At 37.3% G+C, this 22,548-nt stretch overlaps 1 protein-coding gene across 2 annotated transcripts in view; it reads left to right on the forward strand.

Annotated features, from left to right (window-relative positions):
* The window catches only part of sned1 (sushi, nidogen and EGF-like domains 1), a 176,294-nt gene that overhangs the window by 12,308 nt on the left and 141,438 nt on the right, over positions 1–22,548 (forward strand). The window lies entirely within an intron of this gene.

Consider the following 22,548-nt stretch of genomic DNA (forward strand, 5'->3'; position numbering starts at 1 on the left):
ACAATACTGGTGAGCTCATAACATAGCAATTTAGTTTTATTATTAAAAAGATGGCAGCAGAGGAAGGGCAACTTTTTATCCGGCTTTATATGTGCTGCTTTATGAAATATCGAGATGCTAATCCTTCAGTTGGCAATGGCTTGCAAAAGTTTTTTTCAGTGACAGGGAAACTGATGTTTTCCAAGTCTAATCCTTGGGCACCTTTTTTTTCTTCTGGATTTATTTTGGACTGAGGTTTCCCAGATGAAAGTTTATTTTAGTCTATAAATTACTTAGTTCCAAAGAAAACTGGCCAAGGAAAGTCAAGATCTTTCCGGCAGGAATTTCCTACAATAATACAGAGATTTTCAATCTGCAGCCTCTTTTCGCAGCTGGCGTGAACGCATGCGTGGTGGGGAGGAGTGAGGTTAACGCTTAAAATGAGGTTCACCTGTGCTGTGGGAGACGCAGAGGCACATTTGTCCCAGTGCTCTGTACATCTGGGCTTGGATCAAAAACACACAGTGCAGGTGCTCCTCAGCCTTTAATGCTTTCAGAGTTAAGGATTAACTCAACCAAAGTCATACTAATCAGCTGAGTGCTATGAAAAGGTCAATGTTAAAACTGAACAGCATAAAGAAAAAAGACAAGTAAGCGAGATGTACTGTACTGTACTGTATCAAAATGCAGTGGGCTACTAACAATTATAGTAGTAAAAGCATAGTAGGAGCTAAGGAGAAAGAGATATAGGAGAAAACAGTTAAACAAATGAAATAATCACAGGGGCTTTTTGTGGAAAGAATTGAAGATTCAGAAACTAAGTTTTTGCTATGGAACCTAACTCAGGTATTTAGGTAAACATTATGAATGAAAAAGAAAAGTTAAAAAATAGAAAGATTAATATGTGATGATGCAGTGGTTGTTGGCTTCTGCTTTATAAACCCTGGGAGTTGGGTTCAGATTGTAGCCTGTGTGGAGTTTGCATGTCCTAATGGTGCTGGCTTGGGTTTTTACTTTTACATGGCTACCTCCCACATCTAAAGCGACTCTGAACGAGAATGTGTGGTGATGGGCACAGTGATTTGACTGGCACTCCGTTCACAGTTGGCCCCTATCTCATTCCTAATCCTAACTGCATAGGCTTTGATCCCTGAAACACTGAAAACAAGTTTGGTAATGGATTGGTTAATTTAGTGCACACTCTTGTGTTAATCTGTGAATCAACTGAATGTTATATATTTATATATAGTATATCACCCTATACTGTATTTTAATCCAGCCATTATCTTTACTAATTACTGTGCTTAGATGCTCACAGGGCTGTATATGAATGTAAATTTCAAAATCTGAAAACAAACTTTATTTCTTTTTTAGCCACAGCTTACTTTTAAGCACATGATATGAAGGGGCTGCCCTTCACACTGAGGCAATTACACCAAAGAGAGAATAAATGAACTAAAACTGCACCTTTGTAGACAGTATGGTGTAGTGGTTAAGGCTTTGGACATCACACCGTGAAGTTGTTGGTTCAAATCTCACTACTGACAATGTGTGCTCCAGATGGAAAAAAAGAAGCAATGCAACCAATAGTATCTCAAATGCTGTAAGCTGCCTTGAATATAGGTGTCAGGCAAATAATAATAATAATATAAACAGACAGACATAGAGATGGGCACAGGATAAACACAAACTACAAATAACAGGTGCAAAGCAACAAACTGAGAGTTTCTCTCTGCCTGCCTAAACAGCATCTGAGCCCCTGGTTGGCTCATCCACTTGCCCACTATTGCAATACTCCAGTTTGCAGCTCCTGCTTCTTTTAGTCTCAATAGACTCTGCCTCTGTACCTCCAGCTAGTGTAAAGTTTATCCCAGGGCCATTTCTAATCTTTTTAGGCCTTAAACACTATGCTTATACAGTAAGTATTAACTGAAACGCCATCTTCTCTTTGTGGGTTGGGGATACACCCCCCACTATGGCAACAGAGTACCAAGCAGTCGTTTAGCACAATTATCCCTGGAAACAGCCCTGGTCCTACTCTCTTCATGAATGTGCAATCCTTTGCCCTCTCGTCTTGTGGTGACTTTAATCCCCTCATTTCACTTCTGGGCTCAGAAGCAGTCATCCATTGGATCATAGGACATCAGAATAGAACTCCCTTTAACAGCTCCTGATGTTCCTGTACCCCTAAATGCCTTCAATTGCCCATAAATTGCTAGGTTTTCACTATCAAAGGTACAACACAATTCTTGTATTCCTTTCTGTGGCCTTGTTCTGTCAAGTCTCCAGGACATCTTGCCACACCTGTTTTTTTCTCTCTGACCTTATTCTCTTTATAAGGAGAATATCAGGGGGTACTAGGCCAGTGCTAGGTCACCTCATCTGTAGTATTCTTATAGAATATTGCCTACTTTTGTCTAGGCTACAACTCTTTCTTTATCTTTCATGTCATGGCTTAGCGTAGTGCTCTTATGGGGTACACGGTACTCATACAGGGCATACTTATTGAAGTAAGCTTTATAAAAACTGCACTTGTGGGTGAAGCCAAGTCGGGGTCATTGTTATTCTTCTGAGTCAATGACCTCTGGACTGTGAAGAAAAAAGAGACAGACATGTTATTGTTCTGGTCCTTGACACAAGCCCTTCCTGTATTCCCTTTAAATCTCCTGTATGCCCCGCAGAATGGTAACATTCATGATATAGTTGATCTATCTTTTATATATTCTTTAATGTACAAAGCACAACATTAAAAGGTGTCACACCAGGCTATGTCATAACTAACTACAGTATAGGCAGTTCAGGCAGGGCAGTTTCACCGGGTCTCATGGGGCTGACAGGCGCATGTGGCTGGGGGGCCCAGAGTAAGAGCATGAGTGTTGTTTCAAAAGGATTTATTATTAACGTGCTTGCCTACTTGACATTGGAATAAAAGGTTAATGATGTTATCATTACCAAAACACCATAAAACTTAACTATAACTTTTGACCTTTTATGTAGTTTATACCCTTAACATATCTCACTGATGTTGATAAATAAATGGTGTTCATTTTTTAATTGAACTTAATTTAATTTAAATCTACATCAGGGAGTCTTAATTCATTTTTGGCACTAGGATCTTCAAAATCAAATTACACCACTGAGAGCAGGTGCATATAAATTCATGCTCGGATACATAAATGTGACAAATAAAAAAGAAATGAGCTCTGGAGACGGCCCACAAAAGAAAAACTGAACCAGTGATACCCAGTAGTGGATTAACAGTGAATATGAATAAACAACACACTAGAGACACCAATAGTATAAAGAATCAGTTAAACAATAAAATTAATGAAGAAAGAAGTATGAGGCTACAGCATGAAGCTGAAAGAAAGAGACTCCATCGTCAAAGTGAAACCGCCAAGGAAAGACAAACTTAGTCACTAATACACAAGTGAGGCGAGCACATCGGCAAAACAAAACCAATGAGGAGAGAGAAACTCGCTTAGCCTCTGATAGACAAGGGGGGCGAGCACATCCGCAAAACGAAACCGTCGACTCTGCATTTAAATTTTTTACCTGAGGCTTTGACTAGTTTGTAGGAGCCCGGGCTTTTTACTACACAGGCTTACACAGCTAGTATATATATATATGTATATATATATAGTGTGATGGATGGCCAGGAATCATGCCCTACCGGGAGGCCTGGAGAAGTAGGGGACCAGGAGAAGGGCAATTCATAGCCCAGGACATGAGAGGGCAGCCCCCTGGGATTGCACTGGGGCCACAGGCTTGGTGCTTAGTAGCTCAACCCTGTTGGGGTTCGTCTCTGCCTATGTATATATAAATATATACTACCAGTCAAAAGTTTCAGAACGCCTCAGTATTTCCATTTTTTCTTCAAATTTAGTTGAAAATGCAGTAAATGGTAAAAGGGTGAGCAGTAAACTGCCAGAGGTTTAAATTTAAAGTTTAGGTTAGCAAAAACTGAAAAAAGAAAATATCAGAATATTACAAATGGACCTTCTTCATGGAACAACTAATAGTTTACAACCTACAGATGTTCTGCAGCAATTAAAGTAAATTAAGTCATGCCATTTGAAGCAAACAATTTGCACAGGTGTCCCAACATCGGTTGATTACTTAAAAACCCTCTGTTTGTCTTAAAGAAGAGTTGGAACAGACTGTGTTACTGTACCCTCTGAAGTACTCCTTGAACAAAATTGATAATGGCAGGAAAACAGCAATTAACAAATGAAATGAGACAGGGCATTATTGCCCTAAGAAATGTAGGCCTTTCAGTTAGAGAAATTGCAAAAATAATCCGTACCCAGTCCAAAGGTAATTGGAAGCTGGAAGAATCTCTGATAGGAAGAGATCAGATAGAACCAAAGTTACATCCCAATATGAAGACAAGTTTCTGAGGGTCACCAGCTCGGGCAGGTGCAGCACAAAAGCTTCAATCCAGCTTAACAGTGGTCGAAAAAAGCAAGTCTCGGTTTCTTTTATTGTCAACTGCTCTGAGGAAACATGCAATTAATAATTTTTTTGTAATTTCTACACCATATGTTGTGCTAAATTTGAACTTGAACTTAATCTTGAATAAAAGAGACCAAGAGAGCAGCTATTGCTAAATGATATAAAAGGCACTTTTTGAGACAGGGAAAGTTTACAGACACAAGGGATGACAGAGCTAAATGGAATGTTTGAAAAAAGAGCAACAAAAGGTAAAGAAGAAGAAATCAAACGAACATCTTAATAGATAAAGTGAAGGGCAGTGTGGGTGAAACAGTTATCAAGCAAATGGCCCCAAACATGATATTAAGGCAAGCATTTCAATGGCCAAATTATGTGTTATATATAAGCTTAAATGTATATTTAAGTATGGACAGCAGTGTGAAGTCATCCCTGACATGGACAGTGGGAAAGCACAAATGATATGCTTTAAATATTGACATTGTGAAACAAGGAAGGGATCAAGTGCCAATTGAGAAGTAAATATTGAAAGCATTTAAAGACTACTCTTGCAAGACAAGAGAAATGACACCTTTTGGTAGCAGAAAATCCAATGGAAAGATAAGAAGAAATGAGAAGAATTCAACCAGGGACAGAGTTTATAACAAATATACATGAAAACCAAATAAACAAATTCATAACCTTCTGCTTAGCAGAACACCAGAATGCAGACAGCTCCAACAAGAACGCTTAATTGTCCAGTCTGAGATGCATTGCATTCTTGGCTATGAAGATAAGGAGCTTTCTTTCATTATGGCGGGGCAGAACAAGTCTTTTGTTGTGATAATTTCCACTAATCCTGCATGTAATAACTTAGCTTTTGTATTCCGGGCAGTGTAAACTTTTTCAGTTGATCTCAATCTCAAAGCAATTTTAAGTAACACTTAAATCAGTTGAATTTTATTTGCCTACTTTTTTGCTCTGCACGGCTCCTCTACTTAAGTCTTTGTGTTACTCTTAGCTCCTTTGTAAAGTAAAAACCCCAGGACTTGATGGCATTCTGCCCGCATCATTTTAATTTTACCCACAATAGCAGTGGACAGAAATTACTGGGAAGTCTAAAGCGGTTTGTGAAGTGAAACAAAAAAATGTTCAACTTTGACACAGATCCTGATGACCATGGAAGGTAACCTTCATGAGAGGCAAGACTACCTAATGTGACAATAAGTACAAAACTAACCGTATTAATACAGAATTATAAAGATGAATGCTTAAAAATGTTTCTATATTATTGAATATTAAATGATATTTAAGAAAGGTAAGTTTTGAAAGACTAACAATGAAGCAAGAGTTCTCCTCCTCCTAGACTGTCTGTATGCTAGTAATACAAATTCAAAAGAATTGACCAGAAAGAGGTAAGCAAGGAAAATCATTTTATACAATACTGTATATTTCATAGAAAAATAAGAAAGTATTGGCAGGTTACAGCTCATGAACATGTATACATGAATTGTAATTTTTTTGGAATGCCCCAGAAGAGGCAACCATACATTTATGGAATTAATTTTTTCCATTTTCTGAGTTGAGGGGAGCCAGAGCATATTTGGTGGGGGCCAACCCTAAATATAAACCCTAAATATATATGAAGTGAAAAGTGAATAGCACTGATTTTCAGACTTGCTTAATGCAATTATTGGAAGCAGAGCCTAGTCCAACAGGAACTATCTCTAGAAAAGGGAGCCAGACTATTGCAGAGCACACACAGTCCCACTGTCATCAGTGACACATTCACTTAGGAGGCACCTCTTTTGGACGAGTACCTTCACTTGGAGATGCTGGACACAAACTCACTGGATTCACAGTGCAGAGGAAATCTTGGCCAGTTGGCCAGTTGGGTTTCTAGATGCAAGGTCATCTGTCTTCTGCAGCCTGGTCCCTCCATTAAAGCTTTATTACACTTAATCCTCCCCACTGGAGTGAATCCCAGATGAGCCCAGAAATTTGCTTAATCAGTGACCCGCTTGTTGAAGCATCTTCACCGCTCAACATGAACTCGTTCTTCAGGATTCTGAGTGCAGAATCCTAACCAATTGAGCTGAAGTAGAATTCCCCCCACTAGTGACTAATCAGGCTGCTTGCTGAAAGAGAGCGTTCATGTTGCAACCTAATACATTCATTGTTGAGGCGACGGAGTCCTTACCAGGAGCACAACTGTCATAAACATGGGGAGAAGATGGAAGTGCAAAAGAAACTGTGAGTGAATTGTAATTTAAAAGTAGGAGTCTGGAGCCAAAAAGCCACAATGCTAACCAATGTGAAATCATATTATTAAAATTACATAATATTTTATCTAGTTGCAATATCATGTGGGAATGGCAAACAGTTTACTCTTGGTTGGAAGAGTTTATTTTATATAGATGAAAGTGTCTTTTCCAGCTCAGTCAGTCTTACAGAATTTTGTAAATTGTTACAGAGCTCCTACAATAAATTGTGGAAAAAAAAATACCTTTTAATGAAAAGGTAACATGAAAATAACATTCACAAGTTCTCATTATTCAAGTACATACTTGCAGGTCATTCTTAAAGAAGTCCAATGTAGAACAGTCTATCTGAAAAGAGCCAAAGAAATCCAGAAAATAGGGGAAGTAGATAGAGAGGACAGGCCTAAAGTGTCCATATCTTTGAATAACAAATGAAACCCTCAGACAAGAAGCAACATTCTACACGAAGTTTAAGAAACCAGGCCAACTAACATTAGGTTTGGTTGTAAGACAGACTATTTTGAAGAGTAAGACAAGTGTACCCGATATTAATCTATGAAGTGGCTAGGGGTGGAAGCCAAATTACAAAAGCTGCAGTGAATAAAAAGTTACATGCAATAGATGGATACCCTTCAAAAACAAGTTCAGGAAAAGCAAGAACAAGACAAAATAGAACTGAAGTACAACAATCCAACGAGGTAGCTTGAATGAAAACACTAAATTTTGTGTAAAAAGCTGAGAAACCAAAATTGGGCTAAGGTGTATCAGATAAACCAGGAACAATGGAAGAACAAGACACTGAATTCTATTGTTTTCTAGATGATACTTGAAGGTCATGTAATGGAAATGTGTTTTCCCCTGAAGGTGTGTTGTAATTTTGTCACTGTCCAACTATGATATTCCACACAAGGCAACCTCAGAGTAGAAGCAGGTAATATAATTTCAAATCATCATCACAACTGGGGTATAGAAACAGAATGCATTGTCAAGAAATGAGGTGAGCTAACACCGATCATCACCAGATAATGTCTGCATCTCACATAGACCTATGACAAAGCTGAGACATGTGAAGCAGAGGAAGTCAACTGAAATCAAAAGTCAATCAAATCAGAGTGCCACCCTAGAGTATCAGGGGGAGTTTCATGACTAGTGGTAGTATCTTGGGAAATCTATAAATTGTGAATTTCCCATTGGGATTAATAAAGTATCTATCTATCTATCTATCTATCTATCTATCTATCTATCTATCTATCTATCTATCTATCTATCTATCTATCTATCTATCTATCTATCTATCTATCTATCTATTTATAAATAAGGCAAAAAAAATTAATGATGAGCTTTGTGACTCACTAATATTTGCATGATTTAAAATCATCTTGCTCTGGGGTACAGCAATTAGTTGTTTTTGTGAGGAAACTCCAATGAATCTTTAATGCTGTGTTATATATGGTAACAGATGAGTGTGTCAAGTGTCAACACTCTACACCAAGAATAATGCAGAGTAGACCAGCAGTAAAAAGCATAGATGTGCAACAATAAGAAGATCAATTTTGATAGCACAGTCCTTCAATTATTTGTTTCCCTAAAATATCCGTACGTTGAGATCTGAAGGAGCATGAAGTGCTGCTTTCTGCTACACTGAATGATAAATTATTTCATGGTGGTGCTTGTGAAAAAAGACCATAGTAAGGTTTAGGCAAAATTTAATTTTACAAAGTATCTAAGTATGGTCCTGTGTGGTACTTGTTAAGCTCATTGTAAAGTATCTCCCTAATAATTCCTTTATACCTCCATTTCCTTAAGCTGAAGAGACTCTACTTCACTAATACTGTATCTATAGTTCAGATGGTTATTACTGCACAAAGCCACTGAACTAAATGAACGCAGTACTGTTTTTTTTCATTGTTAACCCACATGCTCACCTCTCCAAAATCACCAGATTGCCCTTCTGTCTAACTGCACACTTTCTCTCTCCCCCTCTCTCTGTCACAACCTTGGCTTCTTCCTCCAAATCCTAGACCTTATGCCAAACATGCCTGACTCCAGACCTAGTTCTACTCCCAACTTCAAAGAGCATGAAGACAAAGCTAAGCCCCAGCACAGGTGTAAATTCAGGAATCACACATTGGCTACTGGGATATCAGGCTAGACTTAACTGTGACAGCTCCTTATGTCCCAAAACACCCAGAAGCCCTTAACAGAATTGATGCTGCCTGCTCTCTAAATGGGACAGCACACTCTAGTTCATCTGAAGCTGGGATTACATATCCTTAAGCAGGATGGTGGTTTTAAGCCTATGGAGAATGTCTCCGCTTTAACACATTGATGACTGGACTATTTATTACCAGGAGGCTGCAGTATAGGTCTATGCATTATGATAAATAATTAACTCAATTAAAACTTGTAAAAAATGTAAAGACATTTGTTAGAAAGCAACAGTTTTGTTATCAACAGTGACTCTGTGAAAACTTTAAGAAGATGTTAATTACTTCATTTTCACCAGCAAAATGACTAAAAGTCTCCATTTGAATAAGAGTCTTTGAAGGATGGCACCATGCAGAGTGCAGGCTTAGAATAACATGTGCCACAAATATAACACGTTTCTTTGCACTGTCCACGCTTGTTACAAACAACACATTTGGTAGTTGGCAATTATTTGTGACCAGTGGGCAGCAGAATGTCCATGTACTGCTGTCCTGACAACTCGGACACCTTATAATGAAGAAACACCCTTGGGGCAGCTATCCGCTTCAGCACCAGAGACTACAGCTTCCACATCATCTAATTCATTGTCACTATCTTGATCACTTTCATTATCATCAAAATTTTCATCTTGCAATAAGTCTAGTTGTTTCTATACATCAGCAGATTTATACCTTTTTTGCGATGACATAACTACAGTATGGACTGTCTGTTATAATAATGATAGTCACAAAAAGGTTTGGGGATGGCCACCCTGTATACTTGAAGATAGTTGTTGAAAAAAGAAAAAAACTAAAGCACGTCTTTACAGACAGGACTCCAAACCAGAACTGACAAATACAGATGGATCTGAGATATAAATATGATGGCAACAGGAAGAGGAGGGTTCAAGGGAGGCTGGAACTGGAAGTGAGGTCATCAGTAGAAGTGCTCTGGAAACCAGAAGTGAATTAATTGGTGGGCGGGTTCCAGGAATGGACATGAGGTCATTAAGTGGCAGAGTCTTTGCCTGGTATGCAGAGGGACAAGAGAAGAAAGCATCACATGACAGAACCAACCCCTGGTCCGGCTGTAACATTATTTGAGCCCATAAACCATCTCCCATGTGCACATGTGTGACACTGCTTATAACACTGTTTTCTACAAGCTGTTGCCATTAGAAAAAAAATCTATAGCTATCCACAAGATACCAGCACTATAGTAGGTAACTGAGACATGGCAACACAGCTCACCATCAAGCTGGATGAGTCTATAGTGGCTGTATACGGATATACAAGTTTTATCGTACATCGCGCCTAGACAGACTCAATGAGGTATGACTTAACTCATACCTCACGTTCAAAGTGTTAAGGAAACAACATGATCCCTCTGTTCGCAGCTCATTAGTTGCATTTAGCAGTCAGCAGGTTTTAAATCCCTTTTCCAGCTCTATACAGAACCTCTCACATCCTACGTGAAGCAGCATTATTTGTGGCAAGAGTGCAACCCTCTCCTTCTGTTCATCTCTCCGTTCATGCTTGATGGGTCCTACTTCCATGTGGTTTTTACCTTGTTTCATATGCTCTCTCCTTTGGTTGATATTGTTCTCTGTGTTTTCTGTCTTAGTACCTTCCCTCCCTATCTGGTGTCCATAACCGTTGTCAACTTCTTTTCAGCAGACAGTTTATAAATAATGGGGATAGTCAACACACACATCATTCCCAACTCAAACTTGGTCCTGATGTTGACACCGTGTACAAAAAGAAAGCCTTCAATGCATTCAAGTTAAAGGACATCTCCCAAGTGTCAAGAGACTGTTAGAACGCCAAAGATGACATCACTCTTCAGTATGTTTTATTGTTATATTACAGCCCTGAACAACATAAGCAGACCAGCAAAAAGATTAACTGATGGATACATGAATGGAAAATAAAAACTCCCACGTTCATATTTTTATGCAAGTGTAGCAAATGTTCTGGTGTGACATTTAAAGTGCTACATACTTTAGAGAGCACAGGACTGTTCCATACAGCTAAATCGCTGTTATATTCTTACTGCCGTTAAAATTGAAGATATAATTGGATTCTAACTCTTAGAAAATATCATGTGTGTAAATTGAAATGGACACTTTCTACTTTGAATGGCTTTATGCAGCTGCGGCCTCAGTGACCAGGGTTTCTATTTCAGTCTCACCAACTATCTGCTTGTCGAGTTTTTTTTTTCCATGATTCAAGGGGTCAACGCTTATTTCAGCCATGTCCTAGGAACTTTAGAACCATTTTAACGAGAACAGGCCGTAAGTCCAAACAAAGCACATCGATCCTGTTCACCTAATGTCTCCAAAACAGCTTCAAGTGGAGTTTTTGCTAATGTCCTACTGTCTACCACACTAATTGTCAACTTGTTCCAAGTGCCTGTGGCTCTCAATGTGTAGTACCAGTTTCCATCTTTGTCTCTTTATTTTTGTTGAAGATCTCATTTATAAGTTGCTTAAGCTGGGATCCACTATATTACTTCCCTTCATAAGACTGAAAACTTTAATCTTGTCACCTTTGAATCTTTGCTTGTTTTAAATGAAAAGGTTCAACTCCTTTAGGCTTTTTCATTGCTTATGCCTCACAGTGCTAAAATCAGCCTTGTTAGCCGATGGGACTACACAATGGTACATATCATTTTCCTAAGCTTGACAAACAATGTAAACACAGGTTAAACAAAAAGTATTGTTGCCTACTATCATGGAGTAGATATATGCTGATTAAAACCCAATGTCCCCAGACATGTTAATTTTCAAGCCAAGTACTGTAAATACAAACATTTTCAAGGAAGGAGGCAGTTCTGTTATCACAATATTGAATTGTATGTATGGTTAAGCAGTTTAGACTTCAAAGCATGTGACTCTTTTGCAAAACAAGTATATATCAATGTACTGTAGGCAGCCATCATAATAACTTGCAAGACAATTACTCAGGAAATTTGCCTTTCCATTTATCACACCAATCCCAACAATGGGTGCCTATTTACCCTTCATCTACTGGCTTGTACATTTACTATTTACATGTTTCTTTACCTAAGGGAAAAAAGAAACCACCCAGTGTATAAAAATGTTCCCCTCTGAAATCATAAAACCCAGCATCCTGCTAGTCTTCTAAATGGCTTCTGTGTACTGTCTGGATGTAGAGGGTCATGAGTCCAGTATGACTGCCATGTACTTCAAATTAGGTATATTTTCAACTTCCAAATCTTTCATTATGTATTTAAATCTAACAATTATACTTGTATGTGTAATACTTTACATTTATTTAACATTAAATTTCATCTGCCACAGTCTGTCCAAGTCTGAATTCTGTCCAGGCTACACTGTAATGATTCTGCTCACTTTAGTGTTACATCATTTTGCATACTGTAGAAACATCGTTTTAAACAACATATCTTATCAGATTGTTTATGTGTATTGAAAAGAGCAACAGCCCCAGAGCTAATCCATGAGAGACACCACTTTTAACATTGTCTCATTTGTAAAATGTTCTTCACACTGTAACTCAATTCTTTCTATGTGAAGCCAATCTAAACACTGCACCTTGAATTCTCACTTCCGTCAGTTTGATCAGAAGTCTTTTGTTTTATTTTATCAAAAGCTGTTTGAAAATCAAAATCAATTATATCATGTGTACCCCTTTAATCATTTTTGGTGCTTACTCATGGAATTCCAGCAAGTTGGTGAAACACAATCTCCCAGTCTATACCCTTGCTGACTGTTCCCTAAAATGCCTGTTCTTCTCATGTGCTGCTCCTTCTTTTTCTTTATAATTCCCTCCATTAATAGTGATGCATATTAAGCTAATTGGTCTATAGTTACCTGGATTAGCCTGACCGATTTTATTTTTTTGTTTCTTTTTTTTTTTTACATATTGGGATAATATTTGATAGATTCCAGTCTGTAGGAATTTACAGGAATTTAGGAATGTGCTGCATAACATCATTAAGCATCAAGGATAAATGTCATCTGATCTTGCTGATTTATTAAATTTCAGCAGTTCAATCTAAATACAAGCTGGATGAGGCACTTCAGGGCAAAATTGGTCACAAAGAATTAGTTTATATTCACTGGTCAAGCTAATATGCATGTCACTGAGATGTGGCAAGAAAAAATTCCCAATCAGACAAAAGTCCACACAGACCAGGTTCACCATTAAAAAGGAATACGTAAAAGTAAACAGCTTATTTTCACAATTTAGGATGGAAGAGATGAAGGTTTTAAAAGTTGCTAGATCAGAAAAGAAAGAAAGAAAGAAAGAAAGAAAGAAAGAAAGAAAGAAAGAAAGAAAGAAAGAAAGAAAGAAAGAAAGAAAGAAAGAAAGATTTTCAGTTGCTTACATTTATACATTTATACAGTATCTGTCTATTTAGTCAAGTTAAGCAAACAACTTTAATTAGGATTATCCTTCTCTAATAATTATCTGTGTTATTTTGATAATAAAATGGAATATGTGTTTTCTGATATTTAACGGGGTTAGTGAAGGGTGTATTGGCTAAAGGAAAGTAGGAAATGAAGCTTAGAGATAAATGTTTTGGCTATGTAGCCTGACACATCTGATGAAATGTTGAATTTCTACTCTTCTTATTTCAGCATTGGAATGAGCTTTGATTATTCCTTTTCTAATATTTAATATAATATAGATATCAATCCAACTGTTCACGTTTGTTATAAGTTAAGCCATTTCAGGATCGTGAGGGCAACAGCCTACACTAACAGTAGGTACAAGGCAAGAACCGACCCAGAATGGATATATATTGACATTTATGTTATGATATTTAATATAATATTTTTATTAATACAAAAAGTTGCACATGTCAAATATATTACTATATTACACTGTATATATTTAACTGGTATACTAATAATACAATTAGGAGTCAACAGTCTGTACTCCACTAAACAACTCTTACGTGGTTTGCAGCTCCAGTCTCCAATCGCCTACTTTCACATTCTTGAGACATTACATAATTTCATGGGTGGTTGCCCATGTTAATGTATTTACTGTATTCTAAAAGATCAAAAAAGAGATTTTACATAAGCATTATGTTTTTAGAAGTTGTAATTATTTGCTTCACTTGGCTGTTGTGTTCACTCATCCATTTTCAGTATGTAAGACCACCTACGCTGTGACAAATATATGGATATTGTAGGATTTACCAGCAGGAATTGTCAGGATTAGCTCAATGAGAGAGCCGCACAGCAGTACCAGTGGATGAGATTAAAGTGGTAGGCTGAGGGGGGGTCTGCTTATGTTGAAAAAGCATTGGGAAAATGTGGCCGGGTGTTCCACTGATCCTGAAATTAAGTTCTTTTCATCTCCTTGTAGTTTGTTCAAATTACCTACCTTATTATTCATGCTTTGTACACACATAGAACAAATTAAAAAACTGGTAATGAAAATTTGGAAAATTGGTAGCAGCATAAAAATATAAAATTTTCCAGATAGGAATTCAAGTCAAGTCAAGTGGGCTTTATTGTCATACCATCTATACACATACCTTGGTACATTATACAGTGGTAGAAAATTATGTTTCTCTGAGCTACAGTGCAATATAATTTTACATAAGGGAATGTAGAACAAGGAACATCATCTGTCCTAGTTAATAATTTCATATTGACAAATAGCAATCAGTAATGATAGGAGATGTGCAGTGGTTAAGGAATGCAAAGTAATGCAGAGCAGAACAATAATTAGATATGAGCCTATGATAATTCTTAATGTTATAGAGATTCTAAATATGTAAAGTGTGTAGATGGAGATCATGAGAAGGCTTTTGAAATGTATAATAAAAATGTTCAATACAAAGATTTTCAAATTTTAAAATATCTTTCTACTTTCATACATTTACGTACCACACTAAGCATGAATTTAGAGGCCATATAATCACAGATTACATAAAATGAGACACATCTCCTGGTAGTCACCCAAAATTAATGTGATTGAAAAATATGGCAAAACACTGCAAGCATAAACTAAATCGAAGCTACCCGCCCTGGGTGTGAATATACAGTAAGGCTACACACCAACTAACTAGGTGGGAAAATTATCCATGAAAACACAGAGAAAGATTACCTTCAGTCCTCCTGTATATATTAATAATCTGGCTGGACTATCACACAGTCTGCAGGAGAATCAATAAATTAGATTAGGTTAGATTAGATATAATTTTATTTGTCTCCGGGGGAATTTTGCTTTTTACTGAAGATCTTTACATAAATAAATACATTCATGAATACATAAATAGAGTGATAGATAGATACACCACACTATAGTCTGAACACACACCAGAATGACTAAAAGGAAGAAAATTAAAAGAAAGAAATCTTTCATCTTGACAGTCCCAGTCACAGTGAGGCATTGTGAAGGCATATTGCTGTTGGTATAAAGGAGCCCCAGTAGTGTTCTTGACAGACTTCTGCTGAATTATTTATTGGCTGAAAATCCTCAGTGTTGGTGTGTCAGAGAGAGGATGTGTAGCATTGTTCATAATGGCACCCAGTTTTGTTTTCATTCTCTCCTTCACTACTTACCTCCCATACCTGAGCTTGCCCTTTTAATCAGCTTGTTGATTCATTGAGCCTAACTTTAAGTAATGTTACCAGCCCACCACACCACAATAAACTGCACAGCCCATCACAGTGTTATATAAGATTTGAAGTATCTCCGTACCCACATTAAAGGAACACAGTCTCCTATGGAAAATTTGCTTGCTCTGCCCTTTCTTATATACAGTAGTTCCTCTTTGTACCAAGACCAGTCCAACCTGTCACTGTAATCAGTTAGGATGGATGTGGAGCTGTCATATATTCTTCAAACCTCAAAACCCCCTTCAATTGCTGTGGCCATCTCACTACTGGCTTCTAGTTCGTGACTGCACCCTGGCGAGCCACATCTGTCATTCAGGTGTCTGTTCTTCAACGTGTTGAGCACAGTCACACTATCTTCTAGGATTTCCTGCTGCCAGCTATGAATTAGGTTAGGTATATAAACAATGACCTTACCAGTTTTTTGTGGTGCACCTCTCAGTTTTATAAAATAATTTAATTCTAGGTTCTCCACTTTCTATGGTCTCCATTTAAGCACATCAGTGATTGAAGTAGTTTTCTTTTCCTAATTGTGTTTTCTTTTTGCACAGAATTCTTACTGAGCCCTTATCCCACCTTGTGCCCTCCTGATATGAAAACCCCTTTTCTAAACATGAATGATTCTGCCATTATCAGCTCTAAATCTTAATTCACCATGTAAAGTATAATTCTATGTCCGTGTTACCATTCTATAATGTAGCATTCCATCTCCATCTGAGATAAACAAATGCTCTGCCAGGCCTTCATAATCTCCCATCAGTATTTTATATGAAAGAAACATGCTAGACAGTGAAGTGAACAACTTGAGTTAATAACTGCTTGCCCACCTTATCTAAGAGTATTTTAATAGCGTGATTAACTAAACAGCTATCTAAATGACAAGTATGTCTTTCCACCATTTTTCACTTTCAATGGCTGTATTCACAGCTTTACTTTCTGCTGCAGAATAAATGGTATTGTGACAAGAATAAATAAGGTACTGCATCACGTAAGATTGCTGCTCCACAATTTTTAATCCAAACTTTATTCTACAATGGGATAAGAAGATAGATAGATAGATAGATAGATAGATAGATAGATAGATAGATAGATAGATAGATAGATAGATAGATAGATAGATAGATAGATAGATAGATAGATAGATAGATAGATAGATAGATAGATAGATAGATAGATAGATAGATAGATAGATAGATAGATAGATAGATACTTTATTAATCCCAAGGGGAAATTCACATACTCCAAAGTACTTGTGCTGTTTACTTGCTTGGTCTCCCTAGTATCTAATGGGTTTCTTCTGGGAATTTCATCTATGGCCCAAGGTTAAATTAAACATTTTCAGAATCTGGAAGTGAACATGAGAGGGCTGTGACAGACTGGTTCTCATCCAGGAACAAAATCATCTACGACCAGGATGGGCTCCAGCTATCCGCCTCTCTGAACAGGAATGAACAGGCATATCAAATACATATATTTCCCCAGAATTATCTTTTCTTAAACTGCATAAGGTAGATGACCAACATCCTTTCTTCTGATTAACTAGCAGCATAATCATGATTAATGGCACAAAGCACTACAATACCTTACTATCTCTATTACATTTACTAGATTTGTTTCATTTTTCTTCATGGAGCAAATGTACTTAGGTTTATAAAACTGTCTATAAGTTTTCATTTAAATACAATTAAGTCAGTGGAATTGCAATGGGTACTAGAATGAGGCCTAGCCATGTCAACATTTTCAATAGCAGGGTGGAAGAAAAGCTTCTTTTCTTCATACCTAGGCTTTGTACCTTACTTGTAAATAAGATATCATGCCAATTATTTTGGTGTTACCTCAGCACAGCTACAGAAATTTAATGATGATTTTATTAGTTTCTGTTCATCTCCTATCTTTACAGTCAATGTTTCCATCACAACTCTACCATTTCCAGATATCATTCTTTCTATTATCTTTCCAAACCTCTGTCTATTACAAGACAACTGATTCACACAGTTAACTCCATCCATTCATGGCATACCAAAAACTCTCTACCTGTTTCACATTTCCATAAACTCTGTTGCCTCTGTAATGATGATGGTAACTTCGTAATGAAGGACTCAGAATGAACAGTTTTTTCATTGATCTGGGATACCCTTCTCATATTTTGTACAGGGCCCTCAATCAAACAGGAGTAGACCTTGTAATATCCACTCTAAAGAAACTCCAATAATGAAACCTGTATCCCACTGATCTTCTCATTCCACCATAACACTTTATCTGTCCTGCAGCTCATAGGTTTTTCCTAACCCACAGGTCATAGGTTTTTCCAACTCTCCCTTGATCTCCTTTCATCAACCACCTATAAGCTACACAAACTTCTCAACTACAGCTCATTTCACAAAACAGAGTCACATTCCCCATCAGGAAGTTTGAACTGTAACAGGAGCTGCTGTGTGAATTGAAAATATGTCTTCAACAATACCATAATATTTGGTCCCTCTGGTAAATTCAATATTAAAAAATTGTAGCCTTTTACTACCCTAAAAATTTTATTTACTAAATTTTTTGTAGGAAGTGTCCAGCAGTCTACATAAGGGAAATAGGGAGACAGCTAACAGAACATTTCAGAGAGCACCAATGAGCCGTTAAAAACAAAGACCTTACAACAACTATTACAGAACACTTCACATCCCTTGATCATACCCACACTAAACTCTCTGTTTGTGTTATATCACTGGGTTTCAAAGACACTTTCAAAGAAAAACCTAAGAAGCAATGCTCATTCGTAGCCTGAGGACACATAATACTCCAGGTCTTAACGATTGACTAACTTTTGAATTTCATCCTTCATCCTCTCACCTACTCTCAGCTTTATCTGCCCTGACTTTTTTCCTGGTTTCCCATCCTATAAATGTTACCTCCTCTTTCTTTTTCAGTTGTACATCCAATGAAGACTATGCTATGGCACCACCGTACTATTCCATCGAAACATGTTTCCTTTTCAGTGTGGAAATAACTTTTTTTTCTTTGCTTAAATACATAGTTATGTTAATGTTATATGGTTATTTATTTTTTTGTTACTGTTTTGCATTTGAAAAACTGGATAGAGACTTTGAGTGTGTATCTGTGTAGGGCACTTTATGAGAATAAATGCAACTGGGGTTGACATAGCTGTTCAGGATTCCTGGCCTCCTAGGTTCAACTCTTACTCACACCTAGACAGTCTGCACATTCTACCCTTGTCTGCATGAGGTTTTATATACAAAATGAATATTTGGAGTTCTGCCATTTTTGCTACTTTGTTTTATTTATACTAGGCTATTTTATTTATATTATTTTTTGTTTAAGTATTAGGTTTAGCTGTCTCATTCAGGCCCCTGCTAGTCTTATGTTTATGATTTAATCCCCTGGCATAGCTTCTTTTGGCCATGCCATGGCTGAAAATTTCTTTACCATAACACATAATGTGCAAGTTTAGGGTTTATCATGCGCAAACATGGAGAAGGGTTTCGTTGTAAAGACGACTAGAGGACATCAAGTGACGCATCTTCCCATAGCACACCCTGAAAACAGACACTTAAAATGGCAGTGCCCACAAAAAAACCAAAATGGCATCAAGGTAAATTCAAAATATAACAAGCCCCCAAAAGAAAGCAAGATTAAGAAATGAAAGTGAAACTAAGTTAAAAAATGTATATGTGGCACAACATTCATGTGTGTTCTGAGACTTAGTTAACTGTTTTGAGATTTGGAGCACTGCAGTTTTCTAGTTACTTCATCAAGAAGTTTGAAATATTTTGTAACAGTAAGGTGCATTCAAAAATAACAGTGATAATGGAATTTAATTACATGCATTAGTAAAATATATAAAACACATTTTTAATAGCATTTAACAATATTGCATAGTTACAAATAGGCTTGTGGTGGCTGAAATAGCTTTCATAGACAGCAAATTCCAAGTTAAGTGATAAAATATTGCATTTATTGATGTCCTGTTAGTTGTTGATTGTGGGGGTCTATGAATAAATGTAGTTCAAATTTTTTAAACACAACATTTTTATAGAATTGGTGTAGGTTTAAAATGTCCATTGAATTGTCAACCTAAATTTGTTAGCTGGATCTGAACATGATAGACAGCAATACATTCTGGCATTTTATGAATAAATTATGCTTTCAGAGAAAATTAATCCCTAAGATTTGCAGACAATGCAGCAGTGAGTTTGTTTTAAGTGTATCCTGGCTACACATTTATACAAAATGTATAAAAAAAGACTCAGAGCCATGATTAGAGTACTTTTCATTCATTTCTACATAAGTTAAATTGCTTGCTTTTTTAAATGTTGCAGTCACAAATAACATTTAACCACTACAGTTTATGGAGCAGGAGAAGTGAGCTGCTGAGGCAAAAGTTCTTGCATTTCACCGGACACAGTCACAGAGGACACTTCTACAGACAGCATATCAAACAGCATGCTCGACTTTTCAGGTGTTTTGCTGTTTTGCCAGAGGAAACTATAACAAATACTAAAGTTTAAGTAACTGATGTAAAGATAAACTTTGAAACAGTAAACTAATCTGTGACTGAAGTCCCACAGAAAGTTTCTCTGTTTCAAATTAGACGAGTTCGAAAATTTGCCAATGATGTTCAATGGGAGGTTTTAAAACTTCAAAACTTTGTACAGGATGCTTTGTTCAATATACTTCAACGAAAACGTTCCTTACAAATTTACTTGAAGACTAAATGCGTTAAATTTCTACTAAACCGGTTGATTAGGAGATGCTCTGTTTCATGTGGACAGACAGACAGACAGGCAGGCATGGTGATCATAACAGGTGCTTTTTGCATTATATTATATTCACAGTATTCCTGACATTTATAATAACAACTGCTTTCCACCTTTTGACTATGCATGTCCACACCTGTTGTGGCTCATCCTCAGGTATGTTATTGACAGTTATGGGTTTGAGTGGCTCCTGGAAGTGCCACAAAGAGTGTGGAACCAACCTGGACTGTTACTATGTCAGTGTCTGTAAGGAGTTGACTCATTCTCAAAGTGTTGGAGTGAGGTTTCTCTGCTTTCCTCCTGCATCCCTAAGGAGTCCATGTCAGGTTATCTTATTGACTAGGGCTGGTTCCAGCTTTGCAGGCAATTCGGTCTCAAGAGTCTGTTTATATATATTTGTTACAGTCGGAGCTCAGGCGCATTAATATTAAGCAGCCTTGGGGTCAAAGCCTCAATGCCTTAGTGACTATATTGCCCCTGCTACACTGCTGTCACAATGCTTTTTAGAGGCTATTAGCTCTCACAGGAAATTCTCAATTATTTACTTTGTAACATTTTTTGTAGGAAGAAATGCCTCTTGTAAGAGGTGTCAGTCACCTAAAAACTGAAAAATTCAGAGTTTTAATTTACACGGCGTTAAGTGTAAAAGTCTTAAAATTAGTCATAAATATTGGGGTAATGGCTTAGGAAATCAGTCCCCAGCTGCTCCAAAGTTTGCCGTCATGGAAAATAAAAAAATAACGTGATACTTGAATCACACCTTGTAAAAGTAACAGTCAAGGTCTTTCTTAAAGTGTAATTAATGTTCCTCATTTTTCATTTCATACAGTGTAGTTTTTTAATGAAAGCCCTTCAGTAGGTCAGGGGTTAAACATACCCTGATGCAACTGATTTGGTCCCACAATACTCTATTCATTAAAGCCTTCATGTTAATCATAACTCATTAGAGGAATTTCTCTTGACAGAAGCAGTAACTCTGGATTCCGATTGAAGAGGAGACAGCGCCCCCAGCTGGTCTTCGCTCTTGTATTTTCAAGTGGATGATCACTAGGCATTTGAACCCCAAAATACTTCAAATCACTTTCCAGTTTTACACAAAATAAAGGCAGAAATTACATTCTGTTCTTTATTTTCATTAATTTAAAGTATGTCAATTCTCTTTTATGTAAGCTGGCCCACTTCAAAGGAGGCATATTGGGTACAGTCAATGGAATGGCTGACAAATGTCATAGAGGAAAAGAAGTAAAGCCTAACAATGTGCACCAAACAGTGTTCATCTCAGCCTGCTGTGTTTGCTGATTTTAGAGGTCTGAAGCTCAGAGTGATTGTACACTTTCCTGCTACCATATTCCCAGACTGTATTCCTTCCTTCTACCATATTCTCCTCAATCATACCCACGTGCAACATCCATTCCTCTATTTATTCATTTCTCTGCTTTTTGAAATATTTCACTCACACCAGTGAAATGAAAAGAGAACAAGAAAAGAGCATGCAGAATCCTCCATGGTAGAATTCAAATCCACTTGCTGATAGACAGAAATAAAGCATAACACCAAACCAAAATGCTGTATTTTCTGATAAATCGTTTCATTCAGCTTTGCTAAACCCTTATTTCACCCCGTATTGCTGCAGTCTTCTACAGCACTTCTGCTGCGTTTACTCTTCGCCGATGAAATTCAGTATCTGAGGTTGATGTCTCAGGCTTTGTTTGCCTTTGGAACATGACCGCTAAGTCAGTTTACTGAAAGGCAGGGATGAAAAGCAATACCTGTCCAAATGTCCAACCGGGTGCCAGAAATGTCTGTGAACTGCCCAGGCCCCTGGCTTCTGCCTGGACAGTGTCTGATTCTCATTGCCACTTGCCAGCTTTTTACTGTGGTTCCTTTTCATTCCTCTCATTGCTTTACAAAGTCTGCCGGCCTTCCGTTCTCTCTGTCAAAGCTAAACAAGCACCAGCCGTCAGCCACACACAGGAAGGGACTGGTTACCAATTAGAAGTGTTTTTCTTTATTATTTAAGTGCTATTAAAATAATTCTCTCAAATGTCAGCCAAAACTGGTTTCAAATGTACACTATGGATGCTTGAAACAGAGCTTAAGGCAGCAGGCAATGAAGAGGCCCTGCTTTATTTCACATCTAAGGATACAGAGTAGCGTGTTTAAAGCACAATTGTTGGAAACGTTTAGGATTTCTGGCTTGAAGTGCTCGTTGGAAGAGTGCCTTCCATTTTTCAGATAACGTCATTCTTTAAAAAGCCTCTTATATTATTTCAAGTCATAGCACTGAGCCTGATGCCTCATATCC

The sequence above is a fragment of the Erpetoichthys calabaricus genome, chromosome 2 (genome assembly GCF_900747795.2).
Source record: "Erpetoichthys calabaricus chromosome 2, fErpCal1.3, whole genome shotgun sequence".
Classification (NCBI taxonomy): domain Eukaryota; kingdom Metazoa; phylum Chordata; class Cladistia; order Polypteriformes; family Polypteridae; genus Erpetoichthys; species Erpetoichthys calabaricus.